The 11,571-nt window shown below is 36.7% G+C and overlaps 2 non-coding genes across 2 annotated transcripts; one reads left to right on the top strand and one right to left on the bottom strand.

The window, feature by feature from the left end:
• The first annotated feature begins 4,225 nt into the window (after positions 1 to 4,225).
• Positions 4,226 to 4,333, top strand: LOC148567499 (small nucleolar RNA R71). Its single transcript, XR_015881906.1, has one exon. It is a non-coding gene; the product is annotated as a small nucleolar RNA R71 (small nucleolar RNA).
• Positions 4,334 to 11,193: 6,860 nt separating this feature from the next.
• On the bottom strand, positions 11,194 to 11,301 carry LOC148567498 (small nucleolar RNA R71). The gene has a single exon (XR_015882244.1). It is a non-coding gene; the product is annotated as a small nucleolar RNA R71 (small nucleolar RNA).
• Positions 11,302 to 11,571: the final 270 nt, after the last annotated feature.

Below are 11,571 nucleotides of genomic sequence, written 5' to 3'. Positions count from 1 at the left end.
GCCCTGGATGTCTACTTTCCAACGCAATTGGAAGAGCGCCATTTCGAGTTCTGTAGCTCCAGAAAATCCACTTTGAGTGCAGGGAGGTCAGAATCCAACAGCATCAGCAGTCCTTTTTCAACCTCTGAATCTGATTTTTGCTCAAGTCCCTCAATTTCAGCCAGAAAATACCTGAAATCACAGAAAAACACACAAACTCATAGTAAAGTCCAGAAATGTGAATTTAACACAAAATCTATTAAAAACATCCCTAAAAGTAACTAGATCCTACTAAAAACATTCTAAAAACAATGTCAAAAAACGTATAAATTATCCGCTCATCACAACACCAAACTTAAATTGTTGCTTGTCCCCAAGCAACTGAAAATCAAAATAGGATAAAAAGAATAGAATATACTATAAATTCCAAACTATCAATGAAACAGAGCTTCAATCATATGAGCGGGACTTATAGCTTTTTGCCTCTTGAATAGTTTTGGCATCTCACTTTATCCATTGAGGTTCAGAATGATTGGCATCTATAGGAACTTCAGATTTCGAATAGTGTTATTGACTCTCTTAGTTCAGTATAATGATTCTTGAACACAGCTTCTTTATGAGTCTTGGCCGTGGCCCTAAGCACTTTGTTTTCCAGTATTACCACCGGATACATAAATGCCACAGACACATAATTGGGTGAACCCTTTCAGATTGTGACTCAGCTTTGCTAAAGTCCCCAATTAGAGGTGTCCAGGGTTCTTAAGCACACTCTTTTTTTTTTTTCTTTTGGACCTTGACTTTAACCACTCAGTCTCAAGTTTTCACTTGACACCTACACGCCACAAGCACATGGTTAGGGAGAGCTTGGTTTAGCCGCTTAGACCAGGATTTTATTCCTTTAGGCCCTCCTATCCACTGATGCTCAAAGCCTTGGGATCCTTTTTATTTCCCTTGCCTTTTGGTTTTAAGGGTTATTGGCTTTTTGCTCTTGCCTCTTGGTTTTAAGAGCTTTGGCTTTTTCTGCTTGCTTTTTCTTTTTCTTTCTATATTTTTTTGTTTTCCCCTATTTTTTTCTGCAAGCTTTGTTCTTTGCTGCTTTTTCTTGCTTCAAGAATCATTTTTATGATTTTTCAGATTATCAAATCACATGTCTCCTAGTCATCATTCATTCAAGAGCCAACATTTTTAACATTCTTAAACAACAACTTCAAAAGACATATGCACTGTTCAAGCATACATTCAGAAAACAAGAAGCATTGTCACCACATCAATATAATTAAACTAAGTTCAAGGATAAATTCGAAACTCATGTACTTCTTGTTCTTTTGAATTAAAACATTTTTCATTTAAGAGAGGTGATGGATTCATAGGACATTTATAACTTTAAGACATAGTTACTAACTACTAATGATCATGTAATGAAGACACAAACACAGATAAGCACATAACATAGAAAACGAAAAACAGAAGAAATAAGAACAAGGAATGAATCCACCTTAGTAATGGTGGCGTTTCCTTCTTGAGGAACTAATGATGTCCTTGAGCTCTTCAATGTCTCTTCCTTGTCTTTGTTGCTCCTCCTTCATTGCTTTTTGATCTTCTCTGATTTCATGAAGGATGATGGAGTGCTCTTGATGTTCCACCCTTAGTTGCTTCCAATAATTGTGTGGAAGAAAATGTATCCCCTGAGGTATCTCAGGGATCTCTTGATTTGCAGTCAAATGTTCTACCACTGAGCTATAGACCCTTGATGGAAGCTTTTGTCTTCCCTTTCCTCTTTCTAGAGGTTTCTCTGGCCTTAGGTGCCATCAATGGTTATGGAAAAAACAAAAAAGCTATGCTTTTACCACACCAAACTTAGAATGTTGCTCACCCTCGAGCAAAAGAAGAAAGAATAGAAGAAGAAGATATAGTGGAGATGGATGGCTGTGTGTATTCGGCCATATGGGTGGGATTGGGTGGGGAAGAGATGTTGAATTTTTGAAGGTAAGTGGGTGTATGGGTGTGAGTGGTAAATGGAAGACAGAAGGGATGAGTGTTTATTGGGGATAGAGGGTGATTGAGAAGAGAGAAGAGAGTGAGTGAAGGTAGGTGGGGATCCTGTGGGGTCCACAGATCTTGGGGTGTCAAGGCATTTACATCCCTGCACCAATTTAGGCATGCAAAATGCCCTTGCACACAACTCTGGGCGTTCAGCGCCAGGTTGGTGCCCATTTTGGGCGTTCAACGCCCCTTTGCTGCCATTTCTGGCGTTGAACGCCAGAACCATGCTTGTTCTGGGCGTTCAGCGCCAGGATGCTCCCATTCTGGGCGTTCAGCGCCAGAACTATGCTCTGTTCTGGCGTTTGAACGCCAGACAGATGCTCCTCCAGGGTGTGATTTTTCTTCTGCTGTTTTTGATTCCGTTTTTAATTTTTATATTTATTTTGTGACTCCTCATGATCATGAACCTATAAAGACACATAACTAAGAAAAAATATAGTTAGATAAATAAACATTGGGTTGCCTCCCAACAAGCGCTTCTTTAATGTCAATAGCTTGACAGTGGGCTCTCATGGAGCCTCACAGATGTGCAGAGCTTTGTTGAGACTCTCCAACACCAAACTTAGAGTTTGGATATGGGAGTTCAACACCAAACTTAGAGTTTGGTTGTGGCCTCCCAACACCAAACTTAGTTTGACTGTGGGGGCTCTGGTTGACTCTGCTTGGAGAGAAGCTTTTTCTGCTTCCTCTCCATGGTTGCAGAGGGAGATCCTTGAGTTTTAAACACAAGGGAGTTCTTATTCCATTGAAGGAATATTTCACCTCTGATAACATCAATCACAGCTCTTGCTGTGGCCAGGAAAGGTCTTCCTAGGATGATGGATTCATCCTCTTCCTTTCGAGTATCCAGGACTATGAAATCAGTAGGTATGTAAAGGCCCTCAACCTTTACTAATACATCTTCTACTTGTCCATAAGCCTGTTTTCTTGAGCTGTCTGCCATCTCTAGTGAGATTTTAGCAGCTTGCACCCCATAGATTCCCAGTTTCTCTATTACAGAGAGGGGCATGAGGTTTATTCCTGAACCAAGGTCACACAGAGCCTTAAAGATCATGGTGCCTATGGTACAAGGTATTATGAACTTTCCAGGATCCTGTCTCTTCTGAGGCAATGTCAGTTGATCCATATCACTTAGTTCATTGATGAACAAGGGAGGTTCAACTTCCCAAGCATCAATGCCAAATAATTTGGCATTCAGCTTCATGATTGCACCAAGAAACTTGGCAGTTTGCTCTTTAGTAACATCCTAATTCTCTTCAGAAGAGGAATACTCATCAGAGCTCATGAAGGGCGTAAGGAGGTTCAATGGGATCTCTATGGTCTCTAGATGGGCCCCAGAGTCCTTTGGTTCCTCAGAGGGAAGCTCCTTATTGACCACTGGACGTCCCAGGAGGTCTTCCTCCTTGGGATTCACGTCCTTTCCTCTCCTCACAGGTTCGGCCACGGCGCTTATGTCAATGGCCTTGCACTCTCCTTTTGGATTCTCTTTTGTATTGCTTCGGAGAGTACTAGGAGGGATTTCAGTGATCCTTTTACTCAGCTGGCCCACTTGTGCTTCCAGATTTCTAATGGAAGACCTTGTTTCATTCATGAAACTTACAGTGGCTTTAGATAGATCAGAGACTAGATTTGCTAAATTAGAAGCATTTTGTTCAGAGTTCTCTGTCTGTTGCTGAGTTGATGATGGAAAAGGTTTATTATTGTTAAACCTGTTTCTTCCACCATTATTAAAGCCTTGTTGGGGCTTTTGATCCTTCCATGAGAAATTTGGATGATTTCTCCATGTTGAGTTATAGGTGTTTCCATAAGGTTCACCTAAGTAATTTACCTCTGCTATTGCAGGGTTCTCAGGATCATAAGCTTCTTCTTCATAAGAAGCCTCTTGAGTACTGTTGGATGCAGCTTGCATTCCATGCAGACTCTGAGAGATCATATTGACTTGCTGAGTCAATATTTTATTCTGAGCCAATATGGCATTCAGAGTATCAACTTCAAGAACTTCCTTCTTCATAGGCGTCCCATTACTCACAGGATTCCTTTCAGAAGTGTACATGAACTGGTTATTAGCAACCATGTCAATGAGTTCTTGAGCTTCTGCAGGCGTTTTCTTTAGGTGAATGGATCCACCTGCAGAAGTGTCCAGTAACATCTTTGATAGCTCAGATAAACCATCATAGAATATATCCAGGATGGTCCATTCTGAAAGCATGTCAGAAGGACACTTTTTGATCAACTGTTTGTATCTTTCCCAAGCTTCATAGAGGGATTCACCTTCTTTCTGTCTGAAGGTTTGAACATCAGCTCTAAGCTTGCTCAGCTTTTGAGGAGGAAAGTACTTAGCTAAGAAAGCCGTGACCAACTTATCCCAAGAGTTCAGGCTGTCTTTGGGTTGAGAATCCAACCATAATCTAGCTCTGTCTCTTACAGCAAAAGGGAAAAGCATGAGCCTGTAGACTTCAGGATCTACTCCATTAGTCTTAACAGTATCACATATCTGCAAGAATTCAGTTAAGAACTGAAAAGGATCTTCAGATGGAAGTCCATGAAACTTGCAGTTCTGCTGCATCAGAGAAACTAACTGAGGTTTCAGCTCAAAGTTGTTTGCTCCAATGGCAGGAATGGAGATGCTTCTTCCATGTAAATTGGAATTAGGTGCAGTGAAGTCACCAAGCATCTTCCTTACATTATTATTATTTTCGGCTGCCATCTCCTTCTCCTGTTCGAAAATTTCTAAAAGATTATCTCTGGATTGTTGTAATTTAGCTTCTCTTAATTTTCTCTTCAGAGTCCTTTCAGGTTCTGGATCTGCTTCCACAAGAATGTTCTTATCCTTGCTCCTGCTCATATGACAAAGAAGAAGGCACAGAATAATAATAATAATAATAGAGATTCTCTTTACCACAGTATAGAGGTTCCCTTATGTGAGTAGAAGAAAAGAGGAAGAAATTCGAACACAGATAGAAGAGGGGGTTCGAATTTGGTGATGATGTGAGGAAGAGATGTTAGTTAATGAATGAATAAATAGAATAGGATGAGAGAGAGGGAGGGAATTTTCGAAAATTATTTTTGAAAAAGAGTTAGTGATTTTCGAAAATGGTTTTTGAAAAATGTTAGTAATTTTCGAAAATTTTTGAAATAAAAAAAATAAAAAAAATAAAAATAATTAGTTAATTAAAAAGAAATTTTTGAAAAAGAGGGAAGATATTTTCGAAAATTAGAGAGAGAGAGTTAGTTAGGTAGTTTTGAAAAAGTTAAGAAACAAACAAAAAGTTAGTTAGTTAGTTGAAACAAATTTTGAAAAGATGAGAAGTTAGGAAGTTAGAAAAGATATTTTGAAAAGATATTTTTGAAAAAGATAAGATAAGAAGATATTTTTGAAAAGATATGATAGGAATTAGTTTTGAAAAAGATTTGATTTTTAAAATCACAATTAATGACTTGATTCATAAGAAATCACAAGATATGATTCCAGAACTTAAAGTTTGAATCTTTCTTAACAAGCAAGTAACAAACTTCAAATTTTTGAATCAAAACATTAATTGTTTATGTTATTTTCGAAAATTTGGTATAAAAATAAGAAAAAGATTTTTGAAAAATATTTTTGGAATTTTCAAAAATAACTAATAATTTTGAAAAAGATTTGATTTTGAAAAAGATTTTGAAAAAGATAAGATTTTCAAATTGAAAATTTGATTTGACTCATGAGAAACAATTTGATTTTCAAAAATTTTTGAAAAAGTCAATCCAAATTTTCGAATTTGATGAGAGAAAAGAGGGAAGATATTTTTTTTGATTTTTGAATTTTCATGATGCAAGAGAAAAACACTAAAAAGGTGCGATGCATGAAATTTTTGAATCAAAACAATGAATGCATGTATGAATGAGATGAATGTCAAGATGAACACCAAGAACATTTTGAATGTCAAGATGAACATCAAGAACATATTTTTGAAAAAATTTTGATGCAAAGAAAACATGTAAGACACCAAACTTAGAAATCTTTAATGCTTAGGCACTAAGAATTCAAGAATGCATATGAAAAACACTATACAACACAAAACAAAAAATGATCAAGATCAAGCAAGAAGACTTACCAAGAACAACTTGAAGATCATGAAGAACACTATGAATGCATGATATTTTCGAAAAAATGCAAGATGCATATGCAAGTGACACCAAACTTATGATATGACTCAAGACTCAAACAAGAAATAGAAAAATATTTTTGATTTTTATGATTTTCTAATTTTTTTGGATTTTTTTTCGAAAATTATTATGAAAAAGAAAAATAAGGATTCCAAAATTTTTAATATGAATTCCAGGAATCTTGCCATATTAGTCTAAAGCTTCAGTCCAGGAATTAGACATGGCTCACTAGCTAGCCAAGCTTTCAAAGAAAGCTCCATTCCAAAACACTAGACATGGCCAATGGCCAGCCAAGCTTCAGCATGTAACACCAGAGTATATTGCTCTTGATAACAAATTGCTGCTCATCATTTACCAAGTATGTAACTTGCCTCTGATGGTTTGGAAGCCTCAGTCCAAAAGAATTTAGACATGGCTTTACAGCCAGCCAGGCTTCACATGCTTCATGAAACACTAGAATTCATTCTTAAAAATTTTGAATAAATTTTTGAAAACATTTTTATTTTTTTTCGAAAACAAAAGAGAAATTTTTTTGAAAATATTTTTGAAAGATTTTTGAAAAGAAAACGAAAAGAAAGTTACCCAATCTGAGCAACAAGATGAACCGTCAGTTGTCCAAACTCAAACAATCCCCGGCAACGACGCCAAAAACTTGGCGTTGTTGCCGGATCAGACTTGGCACTGATGTTACCGGACCAAAAGCTTGCCGAAAACTCAAACAATCCCCGGCAACGGCGCCAAAAACTTGGTGCACGAAATTGTGATCTCCAGGCTCCAACAAATCCTGGTAATGGCTCCAAAGCTTGGTGCTCTGATCTTAATTCATAATTGTCACAACTTCGATACAACTGACCAGCAAGTGCACTGGGTCGTCCAAGTAATACCTTACGTGAGTAAGGGTCGAATCCCACGGAGATTGTTGGTATGAAGCAAGCTATGGTCACCTTGTAAATCTCAGTCAGGCAGATATAAAACAGTTATGTGGTTTTCGAATATTAATTAATAAAATAGAGATAGGGATACTTATGTAAATCATTGGTAGGAATTTCAGATAAGCGAATGGAGATACTTTTCGTTCCTCTGAACCTCTGCTTTCCTGCTATCTTCATCCAATCAGTCTTACTCCTTTCCATGGCTGGCTTTATGTGATACATCACCACTGTCAATGGCTACTTTCGGTCATCTCTCGGGAAAATGATCCAATGCCCTGTCACGGCACGGCTAATCGTCTGGAGGCATCACCCTTGCCAACGGCTTCATCTTATCCTCTCAGTGAATAATATGCTCACGCACCCTGTCACGGCACGGCTATTCATCTGTCGGTTCTCGATCATGCTGGAATAGGATTTACTATCCTTTTGCGTCTGTCACTAACGCCCTGCAATCGCGAGTTAGGAGCTCATCACAGTCATTCAATCATTGAATCCTACTCGGAATACCATAGACAAGGTTTAGACTTTCCGGATTCTCTTGAATGCCGCCATCATTCTAGTTTACGCCACGAAGATTCTGGTTAGGAGATCTAAGAGATATTCATTCTAGCTTACTTCATGTAGAACGGAAGTGTTTGTCAGGCACGCGTTCATGAGGGAGAAGGATGATGAGCGTCACACATAATCATCACCTTCATCACGTTCTTGGGTGCGAATGGATATCTTAGAAGAGAAATAAGAAGAATTGAATAGAAAACAGTAGTACTTTGCATTAATCTTTGAGGAACAGCAGAGCTCCACACCTTAATATATGGAGTGTAGAAACTCTACCGTATGAAAATACATAAGTGAAGGTTCAGGCATGGCCGAGATGGCCAGCCCCCAAAACGTGATCAAAGGATCATAAGGTAATCCAAAGATGTCAAATACAATAGTAAGAGGTCCTATTTATAATAAACTAGCTACTAGGGTTTACATGAGTAAGTATTTGATGTATAAATCCACTTCCGGGGCCCACTTGGTGTGTGTTTGGGCTGAGCTTAAGTGTTGCACGTGCAGAGGCCGTTTGTGGAGTTGAACGCCAGTTTTTGTGCCAGTTTGGGCGTTCAACTCTGGTTTTGGATCCTTTTCTGGCGCTGGACGCCAGATTTGGGTAGAAAGCTGGCGTTGAACGCCAGTTTACGTCGTCAATTCTTGGCCAAAGTATGGACTATTATATATTGCTGGAAAGCCCTGGATGTCTACTTTCCAACTCAATTGGAAGCGCGCCATTTCGAGTTCTGTAGCTCCAGAAAATCCACTTTGAGTGCAGGGAGGTCAGAATCCAACAGCATCAGCAGTCCTTTTTCAACCTCTGAATCTGATTTTTGCTCAAGTCCCTCAATTTCAGCCAGAAAATACCTGAAATCACAGAAAAACACACAAACTCATAGTAAAGTCCAGAAATGTGAATTTAACACAAAATCTATTAAAAACATCCCTAAAAGTAACTAGATCCTACTAAAAACATTCTAAAAACAATGTCAAAAAGCGTATAAATTATCCGCTCATCAGTTTATTACTTGGACGACCCAGTGCACTTGCTGGTTAGTTATGCGAAGTTGTGAAGATATGTTTAGACCATGGTTCTGTGCATCCATTTTTGGTGCCATCGCCAGGGAATCAATTTCGAACAATAATTCACAACCTGAGTAACAATTTCGCATACCAAGTTTTTGGCGCCGTTGCCGGGGATTGTTCGAGTTTGGACAACTGACGGTTCATCTTGTTGCTCAGATTAGGTAACTTTCTTTTTGTTTTCTTTTCAAAAAGTTTTCAAAACTCTTTCAAAAATTTCTCCTTTGTTTTCGAAAAAAAAATATTTTAAAATAAAAATGTTTTCAAAAATATATTTTTCTTCAGAATTTTTAAGAATGAATTCTAGAGTTTCATGAAGCATGTTGAAGCCTGGCTAGCTGTAAATCCATGTATAATTCCTCTGTAGGGCATGTTAGGCTTGTCATGTCTGGATACATACTAAAGCTTGGCTGGCTATTAAGCCATGCCTGACCCTTTGATTGGAGCTTTAGACTAAAGAGCATAAGATTCCTGGAATTCATATTAAAAATTTTGGAATCCTTATTTTTCTTTTTCAAAATAATTTTCGAAAAAATTAAAAGAAAATACAAGAAAAGCATAAAATCAAAAAAATCAAAAATATTTTGTGTTTCTTGTTTGAGTCTTGAGTCAAGTTGAAAGTTTGGTGTCAGTTGCATATTCATCTTGCATTTTTCGAAAAATTCATGCATTCATAGTGTTCCTCATGATCTTCAAGTTGTTCTTGGAAAGTCTTCTTGTTTGATCTTGATGTTTTCTTGTTTTATGACTTTTCTTGTTTTTCATATGCATTCTTGCATCCATAGAGTCTAAACATAAAAGATTTCTAAGTTTGGTGTCTTGCATGTTTTCTTTGCATATAAAAATTTTCAAAAATATGTTCTTGGTGTTCATCTTGACATTCAAAGTGTTCTTGGTGTTCATCTTAACATTCATAGCATTCTTGCATGCATTCAATGTTTTGATCCATAACTTTCATGCATTGCATCATTTTTCTTGTTTTTCTCTCTCATCATAAAAATTCAAAAATCAAAAAAATATCTTTCGCTTTTTCTCTCTTAAAATTTCGAAAATTAGATTTGACTTTTTCAAAAATTTTTAAAATCTAGTTGTTTTTATGAGTCAAATCAAATTTTCAATTTAAAAAAAAATCTTATCTTTTTCAAAATCTTTTTCAAAAATCAAATCTTTTTTTAATTTTTTTTTCGAAAATTTCAAAAATATTTTTCAAAAATCTTTTTCTTAATTTTACATCATATTTTCGAAAATAACATCATCAATTAATGTTTTGATTCAAAAATTTCAAGTTTGTTACTTGTTAAGAAAGATTCAAACTTTAAGTTCTAGAATCATATCTTGTGATTTTTTGTGAATCAAGTCATTAATTGAGATTTTAAAAATCAAATCTTTTTCAAAAACTAATTTCTATCATATCTTTTCAAAAATATCTTCTTATCTTACCTTTTTCAAAAAAGTGATTGCAAAATATCTTTTCTAACTTCCTAACTTCTTATCTTTTCAAAATTTGTTTCAACTAACTAACTAACTTTTTGTTTGTTCCTTACCTTTTTCAAAACTACCTAACTAACTCTCTCTCTCTAATTTTCGAAAAAATCTTCCCTCTTTTTCAAAATTTCTCTTTAATTAGACTAATTATTTTATTTTTTATTTGAATTTTCGAAAAACTAGTAACCTATTTCAAAAACTGTTTTCGAAAATCACTAACTCCTTTTCAAAAATTATTTTCGAAAATTCTCTCCTCCTCTCATCCCCTTCTATTTATTTATTCATCTACTAACACTTCTCTTCATCTCACATCTCTGCTCCTATCATCACCTTTGTGTTTGGATTCTTCATTCTTCTACACCTCTATTCCTTTTCTTCTTCTACTAACAATAAGGAACCTTTTTTACTGTGACATAGAGGATTCCTCTTCTTTTTTTTTTCTCTTCTCTTTCTTATGAGCAGGGACAAAGAAAAAGGCATTCTTGTTGAAGCTAATCCAGAACCTAAAAGGACTCTGAAGAAAAAACTAAGAGAAGCTAAATTACAACAATCCAAAGACAACCTTATTGAAAATTTCGAACAAGTAAAGGAGATGGCAGCCGAACCCAACAACAATAATGCAAGGAGAATGCTTGGTGACTTTACTGCACCTAATTCTAATTTACATGGAAGAAGCATCTCCATTCCTACTATTGGAGCAAACAATTTTGAGCTGAAACCTCAGCTAGTTTCTCTGATGCAGCAGAACTGCAAGTTTCGTGGACTTCCATCTGAAGATCCTTTTTAGTTCTTAACTAAATTCTTGCAGATCTGTGATACTGTTAAGACTAATGGAGTAGATCCTGAAGTCTACAAGCTCATGCTTTTCCCTTTTGCTGTAAGAGACAGAGCTAGAATATGGTTGGACTCTCAACCCAAAGACAGCCTGAACTCTTGGGATAAGCTGGTCACGGCTTTCTGAGCCAGGTTCTTTCCTCCTCAAAAGCTGAGCAAGCTTAGAGCTGATGTTCAAACTTTCAGACAGAAAGAAGGTGAATCCCTCTATGAAGCTTAGGAAAGATACAAGCAGCTGACCAAAAAGTGTCCTTCTGACATGCTTTCAGAATGGACCATCCTGGATATATTCTATGATGGCTTATCTGAGCTATCAAAGATGTCATTGGATACTTCTACAGGTGGATCCATTCACCTAAAGAAAACGCCTGCAGAAGCTCAAGAACTCATTGACATGGTTGCTAATAACCAGTTTATGTACACTTCTGAGAGGAATCCTGTGAGTAATGGGATGCCTATGAAGAAGGGAGTTCTTGAAATTGATACTCTGAATGCCATATTGGCTCAGAATAAAATATTGACTCAGCAAGTCAAT

The sequence above is a fragment of the Arachis ipaensis genome, chromosome B4 (assembly GCF_059453495.1).
Source record: "Arachis ipaensis isolate K30076 ecotype BB chromosome B4, ASM5945349v1, whole genome shotgun sequence".
Classification (NCBI taxonomy): domain Eukaryota; kingdom Viridiplantae; phylum Streptophyta; class Magnoliopsida; order Fabales; family Fabaceae; genus Arachis; species Arachis ipaensis.
Note: the sequence above shows the minus strand (reverse complement) of the source record. Positions and strands in the feature narration are given on the sequence as shown.